This window comes from Sphaeramia orbicularis, chromosome 14 (genome assembly GCF_902148855.1).
Source record: "Sphaeramia orbicularis chromosome 14, fSphaOr1.1, whole genome shotgun sequence".
Classification (NCBI taxonomy): Eukaryota; Metazoa; Chordata; class Actinopteri; order Kurtiformes; family Apogonidae; genus Sphaeramia; species Sphaeramia orbicularis.
The window spans coordinates 31,139,547-31,165,409 of NC_043970.1; the positions used below are offsets into that span (position 1 = coordinate 31,139,547).

A 25,863-nucleotide genomic window follows, 5' to 3' on the forward strand; every position below is an offset into this window, starting at 1 on the left:
ACATGACCTTCTCTCCCTACAGCAGAGGTGTCAAACATGCGGCCCGGGGGCCAAATCCGGCCCGCCAAAGGGTCCAATCTGGCTCGTGGGATGAATTTGTGAAATGCAAAAATGACACTGAAGATATTAATCAGTCGTGTACAAATCATTTTATTTCAGGTTCCATATGTACACATATAAACCAATTAGATCTCAATTGGGTCAGACCAGAAAAATACTGTCATAATAACCTATAAATAATGACAACTACGGATTTTATCTTTGTTTTAGTGTAAAAAAGTAAAATTACATGAAAATGTTTACATTAACAAATAATCCTTTTACAAAAAATGGGAATAGCCTGAAGAAATATGAACAACATGAAATGTCTTGAGAAAAGTAAATGCAATTTTATCAATATTCTGCCTGTTACTAAATGTTTTGTGTATTTGTAATTGTAATGTAAGTTGTAAATGTAATGTGTAAATGACAAACTGATAAACTGAGGCAGAATATTGTTAAAATTGCACTTGTTTTTCTTAAGGCATTTCAAGTTGTTCACGTTATTCAGATTTTTAAGGAAACGTTGTAGATGTAAACATTACCATAATGTAATTTCACTTTTTTCACTGGCTAAAACTACACTTATTTTTCTTAAGAAATTTCATTTGTTTCAGGTTATTCACATCTTTTTTGTTTGGATAGTTTATAAAAGTAAGTATTTTCATAATTTAATCGGGGGGGGGGGGGGTTGCACTAAAACAAAGACAAAATTTGGAGTTGTCATTATTTCTAGGTTATTATGTTATTATTTTACTGGTCCGGCCCACTGGAGATCATATTGGGGTGAATGTGGCCTGTGAAAGAAAATGAGCTTGACACCCCTGACCTACAGTATCCTTCCGCCAATCCATTACAATAGTCCCAATAACAGAAACAATATAGACCCAGTTAAATTATACAAATAAAATTACCAAAGCAAAAATAAATCATCTTACATATTAGTGACAATTGACCAGACATTGAAAACTGATCATTCCTTTAACCCCGGGGTGTCCAATCCTGGTCCATGAGGGCCGGTATCCTGCATGTTTTAGATGTATCCCTCTTCCAACACACCTGATTCAAATGATAAGCCTATCATCAAGCTCTGCAGAAGTCTGATAATGACTGTCAGGTGTGCTGGAAGACGGAAATATCTAAAACATGCAGGATACCAGCCCTTGAGGTCCAGGATTGGACACCCCTGCTTTAACCCATAAAGACCCAAACATCCACTAGCAACCAAAACCATCTACTGATCTAAAATGTATAATACCCGTAGATCCATTAATCCTATCAATACATGTAAATAACTGGTGTAAAATGCAGTTTGTCATCTTTTCGTGGTCATCACATATGACCCATTTGGACGTTCAGAGGCTGCGTAGTGAACATGGAAACACTGTCATCTTCTACAACAGGGATGTCAAACTCATTTTAGTTCAGGGGCCACATTCAGCCCAATATGATCTCCAGTGGGCCGGACCACTAAAATAATAACAGTGGAAAAAAGTAAAATGAAATTATGATAATGTTAGCATCTACAAAAATCTGAATAACATGAACAACTGGCAACATCTTAAGAAAAACAACTCCAATTTTAACAATATATAATTATTATTAGATTTTTTTTGCTAGATTCAAGATTTTTTTGTCTTAATTCAAGATTTTTTTGTCTTAATTCAAGATTTTTTTTCTAGTTAATTCAAGATTTTTTTTTTTTAATTCGAGATGTTTTTTTTTTTTTTGCTTAATTCAAGATTTTTTTGGTTTAATTCAAGATTTTTTTTTACGTAATTCAAGATTTATTTTTTTGCTTTATTCAAGATATTTTTTTGCTTAATTCAAGATTTTTTTTTTTTTTGCTTAATTCAACTTTTTTTTTGCGTAATTCAAGATTTTTTTGGATTAATTTAAGATTTTTTTTGTTTAATTCAAGATTTTTTTTTTTTTGCTTAATTCAAGATTTTTTTTGTAACATCTACAAAAATCTGAATAACACAAACAACTGGAAACATCTGAAGAAAAACAAGTCCAATTTTACCAATATTCTGCCTCAGATTATCAGTTTATCAGTTACACATGTGCATTACAATTTACATTACAATTACAAATGAATGAAACATTTAATAATAGGCAGAATATTGGTAAAATTGCATTTACTTATCTTAAGACATAGTTTTTCACATTTTTTGTAAAATAACAGTTTTTAATAATAGCATTTTCATGAATTTTTACTTTTTTACAGTAACAACAAAGATAAAATTGGCTGTTTTCATTATTTATAGGTTAAATATGATAGTATTTTACTGGTTCTGACCCACTTGAGATCTAATTGGTCTGTATGTGGAATCTGAATTAAAATGATTTTGACATCCTCGATTGTTAATATCTTCAGTGTAATTTTTGTATTTCACAGTTTATCCCACGGGCCAGATTGGATCCTTTAGCGGGCTGGATTTGGCCCCCGGGCTGCATGTTTGACACCTGTGTTCTACAACATTGATTCACCATTAAACCCATGGAGTTTGATCAATAAAAGTGGTCATAGACACTTGTTTTATGTTCAATAATTGATATATTTTACTGAAAAAGTCAATTCCTTCGATCTCAACCCTCAAGTTTAAACTGAGTTTTTATGAGCACCTACATGATCAGTAAATTAAATATTGGAAAATGCCTGATTTTTACTGGAAAAAATGTAAAATACAGAGGATTATTTCATAATAAGTGGTGACAAATCCCTTAAGAAATTTTAAATATCGACAAAAAAATTATTTGGGAACTACCACAAAAGTAGCACTAGGTCTTTATGGGTTAATCATTATGAATACCAGAACTGTTGAGGAACCATAGACCCATATGGTGGTGAATGTGAGCAGAGTTCTCATATGTATCATGTTCATAGAAGTCTCTCAAGGGGATTGAGAGTATGTAGTTACCTTGCCTGGTATAATGCGCTGCGGTGAGCAGATCATGTCAAAAGTTCACATTCAAAGTGAACCTGAGCAAACGTGGCATGCATAAACACATTCTGCATTTATTTTTGTAACTACAGTACGCATGCATATGTGGCTTTGGTGTGTGGCTGTCAACCTAGAACTGTCACTATGTACCATGATGCACAAAGTGGAGACAGCACCTTCTGTACAAGGACAGCAGTTTCCTCGTGGGAGGTGTGTTTGTGAGGGATTCACTTAGGACTCTGCTCTTGCAACATTTAAGTGTCATAGAGCAGAACGCTTCACTTATAATAGAAAGGAATATGGGTCCTGCAGGGCTTACCACGGGACCACTACAACTGATGATGTATTTTTAATATTTTTTAGATGTGTCCTCAGCACATCTCTATAAAAAAGCGTGTCCGTCCATCCACATTATGTTTAAAATGCAGTATCTCAAGAAGTGTGACAGAAAGTCGTACAATTTGGCACATTCACTTGGACACAAGGATAAACTGAAAAGATTTTGTTTGAAAAAAATCTAATGTAAATGTGACTGTTCATGTTTATTTGATTTCACAGAATGTCTTGAAAGAATGTTAACCCTTTAAACCCTAACATGTCCATGGTGGGAGTTCTGTATGTACGATTTATTTTACATGTTCATAAAAATTCAACCAATAGGAAAATATTAGTGTATATAAAAGGAAAATATCAATAGAATAATAATAATAAAATCACAATAATAACAATAATAATCATAATAATAATAAAATCAATAGGAAAATTTTCTACATGTGCTCATAGAATAGACCTTGTTCTTTCCATAGACATTTGAGCATGCTCAGTATATCCCCAGCAAACCTGTGTAATGGGGGAAGGGCGACACAGGGCAGTGAGTGAGAGCAACTCACTACAGGGTGGATCAGAAAAAAGTATATTTTCAGAAAAAACAATATAAAATCAAAATGTGAAGACATTTTGAAAATTTGGTCATATGTGTTTATTGATCATTGAATTCTCCCTTGATTGACACCAGTGTCCTGGGTCAGTTTTCATGCTTTAGTGAACAATGCTAATTTGAATTGTGCAAAATAAAAGTCTTTTGTGCATGGAAGTGTAAAGGTGGATATGAGATCTGTCACCATGGATGACAAGTTCCATTGATTTTTAACTTGTATGCATAAAACAGGAAAAAATAATTACATGTTTGCATTACATTACATTACATGTTTTTTGTTTTTTTTTTTTTTTTTTACAACATTTTCCTTATGTTTTTTTGTTTTCACTGTCATTTGTGGTGTTGTGGTGATTTTCCTTTATTGTTTTTTTTTTTTTTTACTCTGTTTTTGACTGTGTAACTGCTTTTTGGAGTTCAACCAGATGCCAAAAATTGATTTATAAAAAAAAAAAAAAAGCCCCAAAATAAAAAATTACTGGGGTAATATTCAAATACTTGTTGTTCAGTGTGTTCGACTTCGCAGTTCATGTTCAACATCCTAAATATCTTGTTGATGCACATTCTGAGTGCCTTATTTAGTAAAAAACCTGTTAAACTTCACTTCCTCTCTTTGTCTTTTTCTGTTATTCCACCTTGTTTTGACCCTAAAACACAGAGTAAAGCAAAATGACTGAAGAAAAGGAACACAAGCACATACAGCAGCTTTAATGACACTTCACAGCAGCACATTTACCTGGAATAATGTCTCAGGGGTTCAAGGATTAACTTGGGCTACAGGATAAAATGATTAGATTGTGGTGGACAAACATCATTGCAACCACATAAAGCACGTTTTGGCCACTTTAACTGCTAGTAATAGACAGACTTGTTTGGTGCAAAGTTAGTAGGCTCATCTGATTGATCTGCTGTTTCCTGTTCTTTCTTTCTTTCTGATTGATTCATAAAAAACAACAGAATAGAAATGCTACAGCTATACCAGAAACAAATTTTTCATTGCTGCATGTATGTTTTAAAAAAATAAAGCTCTTCATTTTGCCCTTACAAACATAATCAGTGGCTGCCTTTGAATTTCTATCTATGTTGTGGATGATGTTAAATCCTTGATATCATAAAAGGAAATTTGATCTAAACTGACTTTGGCACATTAAGTCCCAGCTATCAATTTATTTTTTTTTTTTTTTTTTTTTTTTTTTTTTTGAGCAATAAAAAAGTCAGTATATTATGGAAAAGGAAAGATTATTTTGGGAGAATAGAAAATGCATTATTAAATCTTCAATTTTGGTTGGATCAGACTTCATCATATATTGTTACAGTAATTCTTCATAGAAATTGAATATGTGCAAAGGTGAAAAAGAACATGGAGTAAGATCCACAGAAGGATTGTATGGCTTTTGCACTTGTAAAATTGGTGCGAGACAAAAATATAGTTTGTGATTTACAAAGAAAGCAGCCACAAGGGGTGAAATTCATCATAAACTGCGTCATCATTGGCATGGATGTAAATAAGGGATTATTCATTCTGTCAAAACTCAGCCCCTTTCTCATTAAGTCCCATGCTCAAACCCTCTAGACCAGCACAAATCTGCACAATGCTGTTGCCAACTACACACACTCACCTCTCACTCACTTTGATTTTAATGTTATTTTAGAGTCTGTGAGGCATTACTAACGGATTACATACTATTAAATACTATTTAGTACCAAAGAATCAGGTGGCTTTGGGGCTTATCTCAGACTCAACATAGACAGTTCTGACAGTGCTGATGAATACCAGGCTGCTTTATTACAAATATTTCTCCCTGTAAGTCTGAAACACTGGCCGGTCCTCAATACGTGTTCTTGTCTGTTCTTCCGATCTCACATTCTCGTGAAACGTCATCAGTTGTAGCCCACGTACTGCTCCAATTGCAAGTTTGCATAAAACCAAGAACACATGGAATATATATGTTGTTCTTGTAAACTAGCTTAAACTAAGGATGCACTGGTTGGTGACTCATATAGACTTGGCTGGGAAAATATCCCATGATGCAGTTTGTGGTATTCTTGAATGCTATGGCAGCTTTTGTGATAGACCCTGACTCGGGCTGCATATTTCTGTCTGAACCAGACCCGTGCCTAATACAGTTGCATCCAAACCTGACAGGTACTTCAATGTTAGTGTCCGATCCCGACCCAAACAGCACTCCTAAACCCATCGGGTCCCGTCGGGCTCGGTTCAGGTTGCAGCACTCTATTCTGTGATAACTTACTTCAGAAATGTTTAACTGACTAGATGACCGTCACTAGATGATGTAATATGTTAGAACACGAACGAGAAGAAGAATAGTGAGAAATCTATCTTTATTATCATGATATGGGATTCAGTGAAATGTATTACACTTCTGAAAAATATACAAAATGTTTAACCCTTTCATGCACGAATTATGATAACATTAATCAAATTTTTTTCCTGAGTGTTTTTATTCCTCTTTAGGCATGAAAAAACAATGTGATTGAAAATTTTCTTCTGAATAAATAAATAAATAAATAAATAAATAAAATAAAAATAATTAAAAACATTGAAAAAATACATTGAAAAAAAAAAAAAATAATAATGAAAAAAAAAATCTTATGAACCTATTTTTCATGAAGTTGCAAAAATGTCCACTCAGCTGGACACCACACGTTTAATTTTTGATGCACAGAAACATGTATTTACTGATAAACTGTTTGAAAACTACAGGAGAGCTTGTGAATCTGGAGGTTTATGCTCAGGAGAGATCTACATAATGTTACCAGTTTATGTCAGAAAAGATATGTAGTGTCTTAAGACTTTAATAAAGATACGTGTAAAAAAAAAACATAATGAAAAGAACAACAAAATCCATGAATATACAAGAGAACAGCTGTAGAATAGCTGTCCACTGTAGTGACCAGTATGCATGAAACGGTTAAATGACATGTAAATACTAGTACAAATGTACTGAAATAAAATCAAGTGAAATTGTAGTGATTTAAGGGAAATACACTGTGGAGCTGATGGTGGAAATACAGCAGACAGGGAAAGTTCACACGTACACAGCCGTTCCAATTACAGAGAGAATTACATTCTCTCTGTAATTGGACAAGTCCATTCTCTGGGACCGTTCTTACCAGGACCATACTCGCCAAGTTTGCAAAACCATACTCTGCATTCTTGATATTGAGAAATGGCCACTAAGAACTAAAACAGAGAGGTCTGATGCTAAACAGGGGCAAATCTCATAGCTATGCATCTGTTAGCATATCATTTGTGTAAAATACTGTGTGAATGGTCCATTCTTTGTAATTATGGCCAAAACTGTATAATGAAAAGAGTGATGTCATAGTGTATTATATATTAACATCAGTATGACTCAAGTATGATGAAAAAATAAATAAGCTTGGATGCATCATTGTTCGTATGTAACATTCAATAGATTAGATGACAAAGAGACACAAGTGAAATTCTGAATGCTTATGCACTCTCAAACCTGAAAAGAAAAATCTGAAAAGATGAGGATGACATTCACCTTGATGCTGCTACAATATTTATAGAATTATTCTTCAGACTAAGAACAACGTTTAAGTTTTTGCTACAATTACTGTTTCAAACACTTTCAACCATTCCATGTTTATTAGTATTTTTATTGTATTGTTTTATTTGGTATTTGGTATTGATTTATTGTTTTAAATTGCACAGCTGTTTTATGTCTTTTTAATCTATTCTTATATTTTATTCTTTTATTTTGTTTTTTATTAATTCTTCTGTACAGCACTTTGGTCCACTGGGGTTGTTTTAAAGTGCTTTACAAATAAAGTAGAGACAGACAGAGAGAGCTTAATTGTTAATCTTCTCCTTGTAAGGCGCTTTGGACATGCATCTGCCAAATGCATAAATTTAATGTAAATGTAATGTCCAATCAATTCTTAATTTAACTTGACTGGTTATGAGTTGCTCTCGAGGCAGATGTGCCTAAATGCACAGAAGATTCGTCAATTTGATTATGTGTAACATACAGTCATTTAACTATTAGAATACTTTAATGAATTAATAAATATAAAGCTCCCACAACAACATCTGTTCATTCTGTTTTACAAGTTAGGCAATAAATAATGGTTGACAAGATGTTTTCCTTGCAGTCATCATGCATTCTATATTTATATAAAAAGCAGGCAACTAATTAACCCATAAAAACCCAAACAGCCGCTGGCAACCAGAATGATATACTGATCTAAAATGTTTAATAACTTCTGAACCACTAAACTTATTAATACATGTATAGAATTAATGTAAAATTCAGTTTGTCATCTCTTCATGCTCATCAGATATGACCCCATTTGGCCGCTCAGAGGCTCCGTAGTTACCATGGAAACACTGTCATCTTCTACAACAGTGATTCACCAGTAAAACCCATGGAGTTGGATCAAGGACAATGGATGGACATGCTTGTTTTATGTTCAATTAAAGGTATGTTTTACTGAAAAACACACTTTTTCTTCAGTTTTCTCTGCTTCTTGGAATAACAATCCTCAAATTTAATCTGAGCTTTTATGAACATCTACATGATCAGTAAATGAAATATTGGAAAATGCCATATTTTCACTGGAAAAATGTAAAATACAGAGGATTATTTCATAATAAGCGGTGACAAATCCCTTAAGAAATTTTAAATATCGAGAAAAAAATCATTTGAGAACTACCAAAAAAGTAGCACTGGGTCTTTATGGATTAATCATTAAAGTCACTTTTTCTTTAGTTTTTTCTGATATGATATCTGATATTTTTCTGATATAATAAGCCACAACTTTAATCTGAGTTTTCATGAACATCTACATGATCAGTTTATTAAGTTTAGGAAAATGCTTGATTTGCATTGAAAAAACACAAAATACCGAGGATAATATTACAAGAAGTGTTCATCAATTTCTTAAGAAAAGTTAAATATAGACTGCCACAAAAGTAGCGCTGGGTCTTAATGGGTTAATTGATTGATTGATTGATTTTTGCCTTTCTTTATAATTCAAAAATTAGAAACATGTTATGGCATGTAATGTTCTTTGAGCAATCAGAAAAGCATGAAAGTATTCTAATAATTATGTCCCTTTCTTTCTTTCTTTCACAGTCCCTTCCAACAAGTCCAAAAGAATTTGGTCTATAAAGTATAACAGTTCAGCTGTATGCACTCAGGTTTTAAATTATTCATACAATTATCACACAGGTATGAAAGCCATTTTCTCTTTAGAAAGACAATCATCACACCATGTGATCTGCAAAATGTCTGACCTATGAAACTGGCCTCTGTTCTGTCACATTGTCTTTGCTTTACAATACAATACACAAACACCTGTGAAGCTGCAGTGAAGGCTTTTAATTGGTAAAGCTCTAAAAGTTTGTTTTAAGCTGTGTTCCTTTATGAACATGTGGGAAGTTTGTCTTCCTTGAGACATAATAGAGTAGCGAGTAGTAATCTTACATGATTTCATATTTGTACAACTGAGTGAATATTATGAGCATGAGATGTAATCGACTGTTAAATGTGCAAGAATGGGATAAACGGCTGAATTGTTTGGGGGCTTTTTTTTTTCCCAAACAAATGTGGGCATGTGAGTCATACTGCTAGAATAAGAGAGAAAATAAAACAGACGGCAGCGTGATTATCAGCAAAATTTAAAAGGGAAATCCTTCCTGTGATAGATACTGATGATGACTTTTCTAGTTGAGCATCCAGAAGCTTCATTCCCACATGTGTATTGCCTTGGCATAGACCCAGAAAATGAAGGTCTGTGTACATGTGGGTACGAGAGAGCAGTGGCTGGCCACTTCATTTTCTCCGCCGTTCGCCTGCTGGGAAACAGCACGTGATAGACAAGCAGCAAGGGTTTTACATGTGAGGGGCAACAGACAGATGCACAGTACACCTGTGAAATTTTTGAACCATATGTTTCCTAGGCCCTGGATTATGCAGGTGAACACACTTCATAATTATTCCTAGATGACAGTTGAGACTTAAATGTGGTTATCGTGAAAGTAATGGTTAGAATACAACTTCATTTCTGTTTCTAGGGTAGGGCGTGGGAAAGGGACAATCCTGGATTTCAGCGTCTTTTTTTTACTCTTTATATAGAAGTGTTTAGGACTATGGAGTCTTAGTGGAGGTGGACCAGTATTACCTGTGGATGTCTAATAATTTGTAATAATTGCAGAGGCTGTGTGTGATCTTAATGTCTCATGTGAATCTACCATACCTCATCAGGCCACATGACCTTTTTCCATTGAATCACAGTCCAGTCTTAAACTTTCTATTAAACTGATGGTTGTTAAAGAAATGAGAAGCTACTCACTACATTAGTTAGGGTGCACTGAGTAGCTTCCATAGTTAATCTAACCTATTTGCTTTGTTATTGACATCTCTGTGATTTGGTGTGACATGTTTTGTTTCATGCTGAACATTTATTACCCTGCCCCCCCGAAAGGGGAGGCAAGGGGTATTGTTTTTGGTTTGGTTTGTTTGTTTCTTTGTTTGTTTGTTTCTTTCTTTCATTGTTAACACTCTAGCAGCAAAACTAGTGGTTCAATTCATACCAAAATGGGTTTATAGATTGTCAGTGATCCAGAATAGATGTCATTACATTTTGGGAAAAGTAGGTCAAAGTTAAAATTTTTTATGAATTTTTCAAATCTTTTTTTTTTTTCATTTACTTATAAAGGGCGACATTTCACATGTCTGTAGCAGCAAACTATTGGTTGAATTCATACCAAATTGGATTTATAGATTGCCGGTGACCCAGAATAGATGTGGTTACATTTTAGGAAAAGTAGGTCAAAGTTCAAATTTTTGATGAATTTTTTAAAATCTTTTTTTTTTTTTTTATCTTCCATTTACTTACAATGGGTGAAATTCTGTTGGGTTTCTGTAAATTGGCTTAGAGTCTGGTTTTGACCAACTCTATATATAAAATGTCATGAGATAACTTTTTTTGTTGTGATCTGGTGCTATATAAATAAAATTTGATTGATTCAGTGATTTGATTGGTTTTCCCCTGTAAGTTGCTTTGGAAAAAAGCATCTGCCAAATGCATAAACATAAGCATTTCACTCGTGTATAAAAACATCAATTTTGTTTCAGTTTACTTCAGATTTGGCACATATATAGAGGCAATTGATATGCTGACATCAGCACATGCATAGACATGATGACATCAGCTGGATTGATGCCAAAATAAGCTACAATTCGTGTGAGGGGCAGGGTTTGTTGTGCCCGGAACCACTTGTTCTGCTTATTTCCTGATCGAGGACTATGGAGATTGTGCTGGTGATGATGAAGTTGTAAGTGTTGTTGATGAATATTCAGAGAGGTCATGTTGCAATATAGTGTGGATAGTCACTGAAAGACCAAACGTGAATACTAAACCAGAGAAGTGATACGTGTCAAGATGATGAGATGGATGACATGCATGGCAGTGTACAGTAAGGAACATTTTTCTATCTATCAATATCTGTAAGGCTGCAGGTTTGCACTTGATGTCAGAAATAACATCAGTAAACTGGTGTACAGAACAGACTTTGTTTACCTTGTGCAAATGTGTTCTGAATCTCAGATGTGGTTAATTTCTAAATCATTGGAGGCACACAGTTATACTAGTTCCACTCCAACAGGGTTTAAGTGCACTTCTTCTTTACCTTGAATACACTGTGCATTCAGTGTAAGTGGGCTGGTTAACTTTTCATTGACCTTGAATATTTTATTTATTTATTTATTTTTTTGCATTTGGACAGCTTTTTGAGGATGTTCACATAATTGCTTATTGAAATGTTGAGTGAAATATAATCTTTTTTTTGTCAAAGGAATGTGTGAATGATTGCTGTAATAAACAATATTGAATCCAAAATGACTTTGTACATTTTCCATCTAAGTCTGTAAGAAATGCCCTTAGGGAAGAGATTGCAGCGATTTTCCTCTCATTTGCTTTTTTATAAAAATGTCTTTCCTGTGGGAGGACATGCTAGGCAGATTTGCCTTGTTTGCATTTAAATTTGTTTTCTGTGACGGAACAGGGGCAAAAAAATTGACAGTAAGGGAGCGATGACAGGAATGAGGACTGAATCCAGAAGGGAGTGATGTGGAGGGAAAAGTGGTCAAGCATGATAAAAGCTCCATGTTCATGTGGAAAGGCAAAGTTGAGAGTTGGCCGTCTAATTTAAACTGGGTAAATAATACATATCCCTTGGGACATGATCTAGACAATTAAGCCCTTTATTATTTTTAAAATGAGGATGCAACCTCTGCTCATCTCTTCAGGCTCTTAATGAAAGAACATGACACAAGGACATGAACAAGGTAATATCGGACTCAATCTGCAAAGATAAATGGACAAAGCTGTCAACAGGAAATGGAAAATTAGGAAGATGGTGAACAGTAAGAAGAGATTAAAGGTCAGCAGTGGATGGGATTGTTATCTGTAGAAGAGGAAAGTGAATATACCGATGACAGAATACAAGATAAAAGACTAATAATTTTCTCCGGTTTTGTGGGAAAGGTAATAAACGGTCCTGTCATCACCACTATGCATCAGAGCCTTTTCTACTGCGCCTAGAGAAATGATGGTCTGTGCTGGAGTTTCCCTTCCTCACTCCGCTGCCATGTCAACTGCCTGGTCATACATGTCAGCCTCAGTCAGGCCCAGCTGACCCCACAACCTTCCTGCAATGTCTTCTCCCACTCTTATCTATTCTCCATTTTGTCCGTTTAACTGCTACTGCAACATTCCCAGGCTGGGAAGCTAGCATGACCTGATAGTGGTCCTCGGTCCTCGCTGACAATCTGTTATCTTTTTCCGTGTTTTCAGAGGTTAAATGCATTCGACTCAACACAAACTAGTGCGCTACATCAACCCTTGTCTTGCATTCTATCACATCAATTATTATGCTAAAATGTCTTTGTGTTTCTATTAATTACATTACTGTTTAAATAGCTGAAAAAAAAAAAGTGATAGTTGATTTTTTTTGTCTCCAACTCACTGCACTTTTTACAGAGTTAAACAGATATAATTGCAGTTGTGTTTAAATAAGTGGTAATAACACTGTAAAGCCCAATCCCAATTCACTCCTTAGCCCTCCCCCTTACCCTTACCCCTACCCCTTGGCCCTTGCACTTGGCACTACCCCTTGAAACGGAGCTGCAAGGGTTAGGGCAGTGGTTCCCAACCTTTTTTGGCTCATGACCCCATTTTAACATCATAAATTTCTGGTGACCCCAGTCATTCAAAACAGAGACATTTTTTTGCTAAAATTAATTTAATTTTGATCATGTAATAGTTTGCTATACTAGATGACATTTAGTCTATGTGATGTATATTATTATGGACGGAGGCAGAAAAGCCAGGTGTAGATTACTGCACAAAGTGAGAATTTTATTTTCCTTGGTCAGGATATGTACAGTCAATCCAGCTTGGATTTACAAGGCTGACAATTAATACTGAACAAACGATAACTCAAACTAGGAATTATGAAAGAGCTGCAGCATCTGAAACTGACCACAATGAACATTTGAAAGATAAACAGTACCACAGTGCTTCAGTTTCAGCTTCACAGTTTGTCATGTCTGTTATGGATTGTGATTGTTTCTCAACTCACCAAATATTTTTTATTAGTACGTTTTTATTATTATTATTATTATTATTATTATTATTATTATTATTATTATTATTATTATTATTATTAATAATAATAATATCATCAATTACTAGAAATTTCAGGCGACCCGATGTGGGGTCCCGACCCCAAGGTTGAAAAACACTGGGTTAGGGGTTGAAACATTCCCCTATGAAATGGCACAACCCTTTGAGACCTGTTACATCATCAGCAGTCATCGATGCTGCTATTAACAGATGCAATAACTTTCTTTTCCAGAGGTATTCACCATGCTGTCAGTAGCTGTAACCACCTCTGTTCCATGGGCTTTGGTCATCTTTTTGCATCTATCAACTATAAACCACAGAAATGCGATCTATAACACATTGAAATGGCATTAAACGGTCGATCAAGTGTTTAAGTTGTTTACGAAGAAAATACGTACATTTGTGTGTTTCTTTCATCAAACTGCTGCACTTTTTAGCTGTGTTTACCTCCATCTTGCCAATGATTCAAACAGAATTATGGGAAATTTCTCTTACCCCTCTATTCATAGTGTGGTCCAGGAAAATCTCAGTTTCGAGGGCCAAATAGACCTCCGCCTTAGTCCTTCCCCTCCGTCTAATTGAGAATCAGGACAACGCTACCCCTTCACGTGTACGCTCAAAATGGAGGGGTAGGGGTAAGGGGGAGGGCTAAGGGGTGAATTGGGATTCAGCCTCAGCAGACACACTATATGGAGAAAATATTAGGACACATTGAATTTAAGTGTATCATTTCTAATAGAGGGCTGGCTACAAAATGATAGTGATAAATGTCATAAAATAATTTTATATGGCAATAAAAATCATTTCTGTTTGTCATGCTCTGGCTATAAATAATCATTTTAAACATCAAGAAACCATCTGGGTTGTTAAGCTCTCACTCAGCAGGGTATCTGCAGATTTAAGGAAGCCAGATTTATGACTTTTTAAGATGTTTTTCAAGGTGTCTTGGATCAAATTTAAGACCTTACATCCACAAAAAATAGTTATTGCCTCCATCCAATCGTAACATTTCATTTTCATTTCTCTATGACTAATGTTTCTGCTACTGGCATTCAAGCTGCTGAAACTCACACCTGAACCCTCCACTGAGGACTGCTGGTGGTTAAACTCATTCCCATCTGTTTTGTGATAAAATGCTGAACATTAATTACAAATTTGACTAATCCTTTACAAAGATTTCCAAATTCAGACTTTTTAAGACCTTTAATTTAAGGAATTGGTATCAGTTTTAACGATAATTTGGTATTGGTTTATTTTTCTAATTTTTTGTTGTTTTTTAATTGTACAGCTTTTTATGTTTTTTAATCTATTCTTGTATTTTATTCCTTTATTTTGGTTTTATTTATTCCTCTGTACAGCACTGGGGGGGGGGGGTTATAGTTTTTCTATGTATTTTAATCTATTCTTGTATTTTATTCTTTATTTTGGTTTTTATTTATTCTTCTGTACAGCACTTTGGTCCACTGTGGTTATTTTAAAGTGCTTTACAAATGAAGTTGGATTGGATTGGATTGGGTAATTAAGGCCTCAGTTTAGGACTATCAGATTTAAGACTTTTTAAGCCACGGACCCCTTGACTCAGAAAAAATAAATAAATTATGATGATTGTTATTCAGAACAACTAACATGAACATTTGTATCATATAATATTACAAATCAACATTATGTGTCCTAGTATTTGTGTCCATATAGCGTGGTTACACACATGTTCATATCAAAATTGTTATTCTCATTCATTCATTCACTCATTTAATTCATTCATTTGTTTATTTTGAGCATATACAGAATACATGCAAATTCAAAATTCCAAAATCATTCCTCTACACTCAAAAAGGAGTGGGGAGAAGAAAAACTTATTTAATCCCACCCTCATTCTCATTATCAAATAACTTAACATAATAACGTTTTAAATACTCACTCCTGTCCTTTGACTTCAAGCCAGAACAATAAACAAAATAGGCCTATACCAAATTAGAATGAACTCATTTGACAGTATTTACATTATATAATCAAAATGTGTGTGAAAAATAGAAACAAAGTACATTCCTGGTGGTGTTACCAAGAGTAACAGTTAACTGTCAACTTACATTATAATAATTATATACCAACGATGGTACAAAAAAAAAAAAAGAAAATCACTTTATCAGTCATTGTAATGTGATATGTATTTATTCCACTAAAAAAGAAAAAAAACAATGTTTCACAGCATAAAAAAGATGCATTCTACATGACGGCATTGTACTAAAACTGAGATCTTTGCCTTATAATAAGGCGCAATGGGCAAATATTAGCTAAAGTTCACAAGATGGGGCATATAGGAAACATCCCAGCATCCAGAGTTTGTGTCTGTTCTTATACAGAGTTCAGAGTATGTATGGCGTAGCTAAATCGCAGTCATCACCCCGGGCGCTTAGTGTATGTTGAAGTTTACACTCTGAGCTTATAGTCTCTGAAGGAGCAAGGACGACTGTAGCCTACAGTACTTTGAAATCTGTTTGAGAAAAATAATCACTATAGCTGCAGCAGGCAACTCTGGAAGTTGGCAGACTCAGATGACAACAACAGGATTTTAAAGAACTGTGCGTACAATAGCCAAAAATTTTGAGGCATGATAAAATATTCAGACGAGTTCATTAAATGTTATGAAACACAACAGTTTATACTTCAATCTGTGGTTTACCCAGCTGTTAATTTGATCATATTTTCCATTTATGTGACCTTTATTACAGCTATAGGTTCTATTTTAGCAATAGTAGAAAAAAATAAATAAATCTAACAAGTCATTTTGTGCCATTTATGTCACCAGAATGTTAAAAAACCAGCTCAGGGGTTTAGTATATAGGAACATATAGGTACATTCTAGCAGTAGATGGAAAACGTGTTAATGTAGCTGTTATTTCGGAGGAATTTAACATTTAAGAGAAAGGGTTGCTAAATATTTCAGTGTGATTCAGATGTGGATTTCTGGATGTATCTCTATCCGGAGATTGTTTACAATGTAGGCAGCGAACAATCAATAAGATTTTCAATAAAAAAAGCTGCATTATGTGAACTATCAATGATTATCTTACAAAAGCATAAAACTATCTAACTACAACTTTTATTACTCACAAATAAACTCAGCAATAATAGTTTCTCCCAAAGGAGGCATAAATGTTAAAAAAAATATTAGATGCACCTGCTTTTAGAGATTGCTCTTTTCCCCACAATAACTTTTTTTTACTGTTATCTTTTGCATGGGTTTAGGCCCAAAAGGTGCAACACATCGATCACAAAAATCAACACAACCCTATTCTCTTCACTAATTATCTGAGAACCAATAAAGGACCTGCCATGCAGTATAAACTGAGTTTAAGGCAGCCATGCAAACCAGCTATAACCGCTCAGTAAATCACCCCCATAATGATAAGGAATAACTTAAATCATGTCCATTCATGCACAAAAAAGAAAGAGAGTGTGGAGGAAAATTGTACAGTGCTTCCCCAGAAGTGTAAGAAAAGAATGTAGATGATGAGCTGACTGCTTATTAAACAAGAGCCAGTGCAACATGGACTTTGAATTACTTTATACTGTGAAATTTGGTAAGAAAAACTTTTAATTCTAAATGGTTTCTCTTATTTGTAAGTGCACCTTATTTGCAAAAGCAGTTATACAGTTTTCTGCTGCTATGTTATCATGCAAATGAAGTGATTATTTTCTGCCTTTCCGTAGTAAATATGCATATGAATCTCCTAATAATAGCTGTGTCACAATAGACAGGACAAAGGGTCACCTTTTTGATGAACGGACCAACCAAAGCCACTCACCCCTGGTTTTTTTATGATTATGTGCTACTTATTTAGCCATTTGAATACCAGTGTATGTTAAACAAGTTGGATATTATCTATGTTTTGTCTATGATATTTCTTCATCTGAAAATTGCAGTGTTAAAATGTACCACAGTTTATTTTTGATATGTATATTACTGCTAAGAAATGGATAGTTTATTCTGATATGTGTATTTTTGTCATGAAATGGACCGTTTATTTTTGTTTTTGATATGTGTATTATTGTTATGAAATGGACAGAGTTTATCTCTATTTTTAATATGTGTATTATTGTTAAAAATGGACAGAGTTTATTTTTGTTTTTTAATATATGTATTATTGTCATGAAATGGACAGAGTTTATTTTTGTTTTTAATATGCATATTTTTTGTTATGAAATGGACAGAGTTTATTTTTTATATGTATATTACTGCTAAGAAATGGACAGTTTATTCTGATTTGTTTATTATTGTTCTGAAATGGACAGTTTATTTTTGTTTTAAATATGTGTATTATTGTTCTGAAATGGACAGTTTATTTTTGTTTTTGATATGGGTATTATTGTTCTGCTATGAAAGGGACAGAGTTTATTTTTGTTTTTGATACATGTATTATTGTTATGAAATGGACAGAGTTTATTTTTGTTTTTGATATGGGTATTATTGTTATGAAATGGACAGAGTTTATTTTTGTTTTTGATATGGGTATTATTGTTATGAAATGGATGAAGTTTTTTTTGTTTTTGATAAGGGCATTATTGTTATGAAATGGATGAAGTTTTTTTTTGTTTTTGATATGGGTATTATTGTTATGAAATGGATACATTTATTTTTGTTTTTGATATATGTATTTTTGTTATGAAATGGACAGAGTTTATTTTTGATATCTATATTACAGCTAAGAAATGGATATTTTATTCTGATTTGTTTATTATTGTTATGAAATGGACAGAGTTTATTTTTGGTTTTGATATGTGTATTACTGCAACAAAAGGGACATAGTTTATTCTGATGTGAAATGCTGTTGAAAAAGTCTGTCCTTGATATGTACAGCATTTTTGTGTTTTGTGCTTAGTCAGAATTTAGTCAGATATGTGTGGGATGCTGGAGTTACTTATGAGATCTGATAGGAATTTAGGATAGGTAGGAGGATGGGGTAAGGGGGCGGGAGATTATAAATTAAACTTCATCCCGCTCCTTTTTGAATGTTTTCCTTTCTTTTTATATAAATCTTTTTGTGGTTTGGTTTTAATGTTATAGTCAAAATAAACAAACACACAAACAAACCTCACCAGATAATCTAAAAGGTTATCTTTGCATGGAAGGGAGAATGATTGAGATTGAATTTTGAACAAAAAGCATTTCTTTCTTCACTAAAGTCTGCATGAAACTGAATAGTTAGACTGATTGTTTTTCAGATTGAGCGACGCTTTAAGCAGATGGTTGTGTGTCATGCGATGACAGGGCTTTATTAGCATATATACATGAGAGCATGCAGTATTGGACTTACATCAAAGAAAAGTTATTAAATTAAAATAACTTAGTCTTTGAGTTAGGATCATTTATGAAATATTTAAAAATATTTCTTTCTGTGATATCATATCAGTAGCTGCTTCATCTGAAAGCTCCACGGCTTTGAAACACAGTGTTGAAAGGCACATTTGTATTTCAATGCTGTCTGGTCATTACATAATTAGCTCTGCCCATACATATGGCTGTTTTATGTTCAGGCACACGCTTTGGGGCTTCTGTTTGTTTGGTCAACACACATTGGCTGCACACTGCAAGAGCAAGTCAGCATATGGATGATAATACAATGTTATGTCGTGATAAAAGGAATGTCAGGTGAAAGGATGAGTAAAAATCTACAGCTGGTGATTTGATTCCAACCATAGATGCATAAAACATGCAAAAACAGTTCTGCAAAATGTTCATCCTGGTCTCCATGATTCAAGGAGCTAACAATTTACCTGCTTCTACTTAAAAAAAAGAAAATAAAAACCTATATATACATTATTTTTCTTTTCATTTGTTATTTTTGTATGTATTGCATTGAAATACTGCACCTTTGGGAGACAAATCAACCCATTTTGGATATCATAACCTATTGCTTCATATTCCTATGGCATGATTTTAAAAATATGTAATAATGGATGAAGTTTCCTCTTCATATGTAAATGTTAAACCTTTCAGCAATTCAGGCAACAACTGGGACCACATTAAATTAACTGTATATTCACTGACCTAAAGCATGTACATAAATCGTTCATTATTTCAGCTAAGAAAAGCATCAATGTGCCAGAGCCATTTAAAAAGAAATTCAAAACCTGGAGGATTCTCACTCAAAGTAAATAAGCAACTTGCAAATCATAAATCAATGTCATAATAAAACTCCACCGGAAAAATGGAATAATGTCACCTTCAGATTTCATCAATAAGCAAAATGGTGCATGTAATGTCAGGCATGTACAATTGGCCGGAATCTACGTGAAAATCCAATGGGAACTGGCAGATCTGGAAATTCTTCACAATTTGTAACACTATGTGAAAGTAATTGGCTCTTTGAGTGAACACAAGCTTATAAATGCAGCATCTTATGTAACCAATTTTCTAGCAAACCAGAGACAATACAGTGAGCATAAAAACAAGAAAAACAAAACTGACCGGCTGCAGCTTAAAATGCAATGGATTTAAGTAGAAAAAGAAGATAAAGACAAATACCATATGACTTCCTGCTTAACTGCTTAGGATCAAGAATGTACTTTCATACTTTTCATATTTTATTGTTTTTTTCAATTGCTGTTCCTTTAATCTCTCCTCAGTGCCGATTGGCTGAAGGGAAAACTCTGGGCAGATAAAGCTAGAGGGGCGGAGCTTTCCGCCAGCGGCATCCTTAACCCTTAGGGACTGTTGTGCACATTCATTTTTTTGATCATTATGTCTGTGTTCATGCAAATGGCAAGGATTTTAGCATATATTTTTTCATGGATCTTGTTACTTCTAGCTACAGAAAGTTGAAAATACACCGTACAAACATGTTCAAGTCATACTCAAACAATTAAGTGCAAAAAATGTGACATTGAAGCACATTCAAATCAATGTCTAAAGGAAAAGCACATTTTTTTACTCAGTGGTACAAGTGTGAGTGTTTGACATTGTACAAAAATAAAAATAATGCATAAAATATATGTCACTGCTAATCATTGACATAACAGGCTGTAATGATTCAATGCAGTATATTGAAAATAATATTTTTTTCTGTTTCATCTGAAACCATGGCATCATGACCTGACATTTATAGGGTTAAAATATTTAGAAATGAATTAGTATATGATGAGTATACAGGTGAAAAAATGCTCAATGAAAGTAGAATGTAAAGCAAAGTAAGTGAAGTAAAGTTTGTTTATAAAGCTTAGAGAGAATACTTACAGCATAAGAGGCTTTGGACATTTTACACTTCCTAAGTTTCGAATTACCAGGAAGAACTTTTGTCTGTCTGAATGTAGGGTGAAACTGTGGAACAGTCTGGCTCTTCACCCCAAACAATGCCAAAATATCCACAGTTTTAAATCACTTTACAAACGGATGGTTTGGTCACAGTACAGGGAGGGCGGGGCTTATTGGTAATTGCTGAACCATTCCATCCTTTGCTCTTTCTTACCTTTGTTGGTTTGTGCTTGTCGTTGTTTACCATGTTGGTATGTGATAATTGTTGAAATACATTGTATTATAAGTTATTCAGACTATCATTTAGATAGTTCCTATGTGTAATATACGAGGGCCGTTCAATAAGTTCATGGCCTCACCCAGAACAGAACAACACAGACTGATAATTTATATTTTATTTTTCAACATAATCTCCATTTACACCAATGCACTTAGTCCATCGATGTTCAAGCATCACTATCCCATCACGAAAGAATGTAACATCCTGTATTATAACAACCAGTATTTCTGGGTGAGGCCATGAACTTATTGAACAGCCCTCGTACATCAGTTTTCCTAATCTATTTCCATTATTAGGACTCTAAACAGATGTTACTATATCATTAAGGAAGCAAAAGTAATGTGTTATGTTGTATAAATGTGAGATGGGGATGGGATTTAATAAGTTTTCTCCTTCCCACTCCTTTTTGAGCAGTACATATTGAATTTATTTTGTTATTGCTAGTGTACATGGCAATTACTATTTTGTCTTGATCACCTTTGTTTATTAATGTTTTTCTCTACCATTAGTTCCTTGTACACAACAGATGTTTAATTTTTTCTGCTGCTCAAAACAAATAAATGAATGAATGAATGAACGAATGAATGAATGAAAAAGCTCTTCTCACAGATAAATATCACAAATAAAAATAAGAATATAAGTATAATATTAATCTATAATATTTTTTAAAGCTTGCTTTTAAAAAACAGGGCCCTTCCTAAGAGGTAATTGCTTCTAGCCGCTCTGTTTAGTTTAATATTATTTCAAGTTTGAGTTACCTGTTCTTGGGTTTTATTTTGGTTAGTTTAGATGATTGTGTCAGAATTTGATGGTTCACTGCACAGTTGGTTTGCAGACTTCCCCCTCCTCTGTTTCTTTTTCGCTGGGCACCCATCTCCTTCACTTTACTGTCTTTGTGAATAATGTAGTTTAACATTAAATCCTGGTTTCAGCACTGCTGGATGTAACATCTTATATAGTCTCACTGAGCCTCACTAGTTTTTAGGTCGTGAACCACCAGTCGTGCTGTCGTGTACCATATCTTTAAAATGGGATTTAAATTATATACACATGCATTACAGTTTGATCTTGATGACTGCATCGTTCTGTGTTATCTAAGGTAACAGCAACACAGAAATCTTTTTGCTGAATATATAATTATACTTAACAATGTGTTGTCTTGAAATATTGAGCACATGAATAGAAAATTAGAACTATTTCCAATGTGTTCTTAACAAAAAAAATTATAACAATTAATATGAACTGAAGAAAAAACAAAAAGAGGAAACAAAGAATGTGTGTTTTTGTAATTTAGGTGGAAATTGCTGTCAGATGTAACATTTGAGCTATAATGGGGACACATTTTGCTTTATAAAAACAGATCTTCCTGCAGTAGAGTCATACTAGATGAACTCATGACAAGAGAGGGATATATGTCTACACACAGCTTTACTCATGCCTGTGTCTGTAAGCTGTACATATGGGCAGGATTATTAAAGAAAGAGAGACAGAGCAAAGGAATGAGAGAGAGATTGACGCAGAGAGATCTCGGGATAATCAGAAAACATCTGTGAAATCCAGAAGTTAGGAGGCTGCTGTGAAGTTAAAGTGCTGTATTGATCAGAGTGTGCGCTGAAGAAACATCACAAGTTTCAAGGACTAGACATTAGAAAGTTCAAGTTCATCCACTACACAAGTCATGTACACTCACTTGCCTGGGCAAGACAGGAAACTTAGTTTATCACAACCTCTCTGTAACATCTCTCCACTGCTCGTACCTCAGTAATGGAGGACTGTGCTGAGATAATATCAAAGAGCTGGAGATTAAAGGAAGGTCTTTGGGGCACACCAGGCAGGTGAAATGAGCAGCTGGCGGGAGAATGAATGCAATGTATTTAATGTTAATGGGAATAGGGAACCAAAATTCCCATCTGTATATGAGTATCCTGTCAAAACCTTCAATGTTCATGCTGATTACACTGTAATTCTAAGCATTCAAATATGACTAACAACATATGTTTTCTTTTTAGAATTTTTAAAAAACATTTTTAAAAACTACACCTGCCATATTATCTCAAATAAAACCCGAGGTCTATCACGAGCTAGGTTTCTACTAACAGGAACTGACACAAAACAAATCAAAGCATATTCTCTGTAACAGGAAAGAAAAAATAATATGAATAATCCTCTGGGCCCTGCCATATAATTTGCTGCCAGTTAAACAAAACATTTAATTGAATACATTCAACAATAAAATCCAGCAGTTTTCAACACTTCAAGATCACTCACAAGTGTTATAATCCAATCTCAGTCACTGCAGGTGTGTGTATTTATCTATCTCATTATAGTGGGCTTTTATTTTGTTAAGGGAGCCCATTACAGTCACTGGGCATGAATGTGGGCAGATAAAAATGTGATTTCATAGAATTTTCTACATAGAAATCAGAGAAAAATAGAAATAAAAGACTGTCTTCTTTAAATAAAGGCCTGGTACCTTCTACAGCTGAGGTAAATTAAGGGTATAGCCACTATTTGAGGAAATATTGTAATTTAATCATCTGATAATTACAGTACCTTCAACTTAAATGTAATACTCTGTAAATGTAAGGGATAAAGTCCAAACACAGTTACATCATTGCACTATATGCATCGCTCCTTACTAAAATACTTTTATCACTTTTTCTTCAAAAATGGCCTTTTAGATTCTATGACTGGACTGCGTATACCAGAGGTGTCAAATATATGGTCCGAGGGCCAAAACCCGCCTGCCAAAGGTTCCAATCTGGCCCACGGGATGAATTTGTGAAATGCCAAAAATTATACTGAGGATATTAACAGTTAAGGGTTTCAAATTCATTTTAGTTCCATATTCCAAAAAATTTTAACAATATTATGCTTGTTAAATATTTTGTGCATCTGTAGATCTACAGCAATCTGTAATGCACATTTATAAATGATAGTTAGATCGAAGATGAGGTATGATATTGTTCAAATTGCAGTTATTTTTAAGAAATCTCAGGTTTGTCAATGTTATTCACATTTTTTGTGAAAGGACAGATTGTAAACATGAATATTTTGTAATTTAATTTTACCTTTTTGCACTAAAGCAATGAGAAAATTTGTAGTTGACGTGTATTTGTAGGCGATTAACCTATTATTTCACTAGTCTGGTCTGCTTGAGATCAACTTGGGCCATATGTGGCCCCTGGACTAAAATGAGTCGACAGCCCTGGCGTATACTATAGCGGCATCTGCCATTCCTAACAGTCTGCATACCCTCTGAAGAGAATTCCATCATTATTAATCTATTAGTACATTCGATATAAAGGTGCCACAGCCGACCATATCCAGCTGTGATGTCTGGATGTTTGCCTGCTGTTCTGTCAACTATTAATGCACTCTATCTGTAAGAAAAAGAAAAAAAAATACAGTAGCCACTTTAGCCTCAGTTACATTGGGAAAACTAGTGCACTCCTGCTCAGAGGGCTTGTCACACAATGCCTTTACCTCCCAACCAAGAAGACCAGAGAGCCCAGTCCGAAGAGCGAGTGTGTCTACTTGGCTGTGAGGGTAAGCTCCTTATCATGTCTACCGACTCAACACAAGGGTTTGTGCTTCCCTCTTGGCGCTCACTTAGCTACGAATTGCATTTTCAGTCTATCTGTGTAGAAAGTTTCAAGCCCCCCCTGTTGTCACAAAGGTTCCCACTTTACGCTCTGTGTCTGTGAGCAACACAGTCCAGTGAAAAACAAACCACCTTCTCACAGCAGAAGGAGAATGTACTGTAGTTTTAGTTGGCAACAGCTGGCAGCTGGAGTGGAATAGAACAGAACAAAATAGAACAAAATAGAACAGAACAGAAAGGAATAGAATAGAATAGAATAGAATAGAATAGAATAGAATAGAATAGAATAGAATAGAATAGAATAGAATACCCTTTATTTTAATTTTATGTACAACAAAATTAGTCAGTCAGTGCAGTTATATGTACAAACACCAGTGCTACAGAAATAAGAATAGAGCAAATATCAAATTACAAAACTAAAAAATAAGATAAGACAAGATCATTTCAAAAAATTACAATTTAATAAAGCAACATAAGAATAGAACTTAGTAGAATAAAAAACAAAGTTGGATAAAATATGAATAGGCACAATTTACAGTGTTAACAGTATGTGACAGTATGTGTATCTATGAACAATATTAACAGTATGTATTTACTATAGAAACAGTATGTATATTATGTAAAACAGTATGTATATCTATGTAAAAAAGTATGTATCTGTATTAACAGTATGTATTTCCTGTAGAAACAGTATGTATATCTATGTAAAAAAGTATGTATCTGTATTAACAGTATGTATTTCCTGTAGAAACAGTATGTATATCTATGTAAAAAAGTATGTATCTGTATTAACAGTATGTATTTCCTGTAGAAACAGTATGTATATCTATGTAAAAAAGTATGTATCTGTATTAACAGTAATAACAGTGTGTATATCCTATAAAAACAGTATGAAAATCTTTGTAAAACAGTACGTGTCTGTAGTAATAGTATTAACAGTATGTATTTCCTACAGAAACAGTATGTATACCTATGTAAAACAGTATGTATCGTATTAAAAGTATGTATTTCCTATAGAAACCGTATGTATATTATGTAAAACAGTATGTATAGCTATGAACCAGGTCTATATAAAAACTAGTGCATTTATTTTTGATAAATATTGAATAAATATTGCATTGCATT

General features: G+C 34.0%; 1 protein-coding gene and 1 long non-coding RNA gene across 2 annotated transcripts in view; both read right to left on the bottom strand.

The window, feature by feature from the left end:
* LOC115433090 (uncharacterized) lies at positions 1–23,941 on the bottom strand. The gene is made up of 3 exons (XR_003937306.1): positions 23,905–23,941; positions 13,866–13,870; positions 1–82 (listed from the first exon to the last, which is right to left on the bottom strand). It is a non-coding gene; the product is annotated as an uncharacterized LOC115433090 (long non-coding RNA).
* The window catches only part of mtnr1bb (melatonin receptor 1Bb), a 50,540-nt gene that overhangs the window by 3,870 nt on the left and 20,807 nt on the right, over positions 1–25,863 (bottom strand). The gene's annotated exons all lie outside the window — the stretch shown is intronic.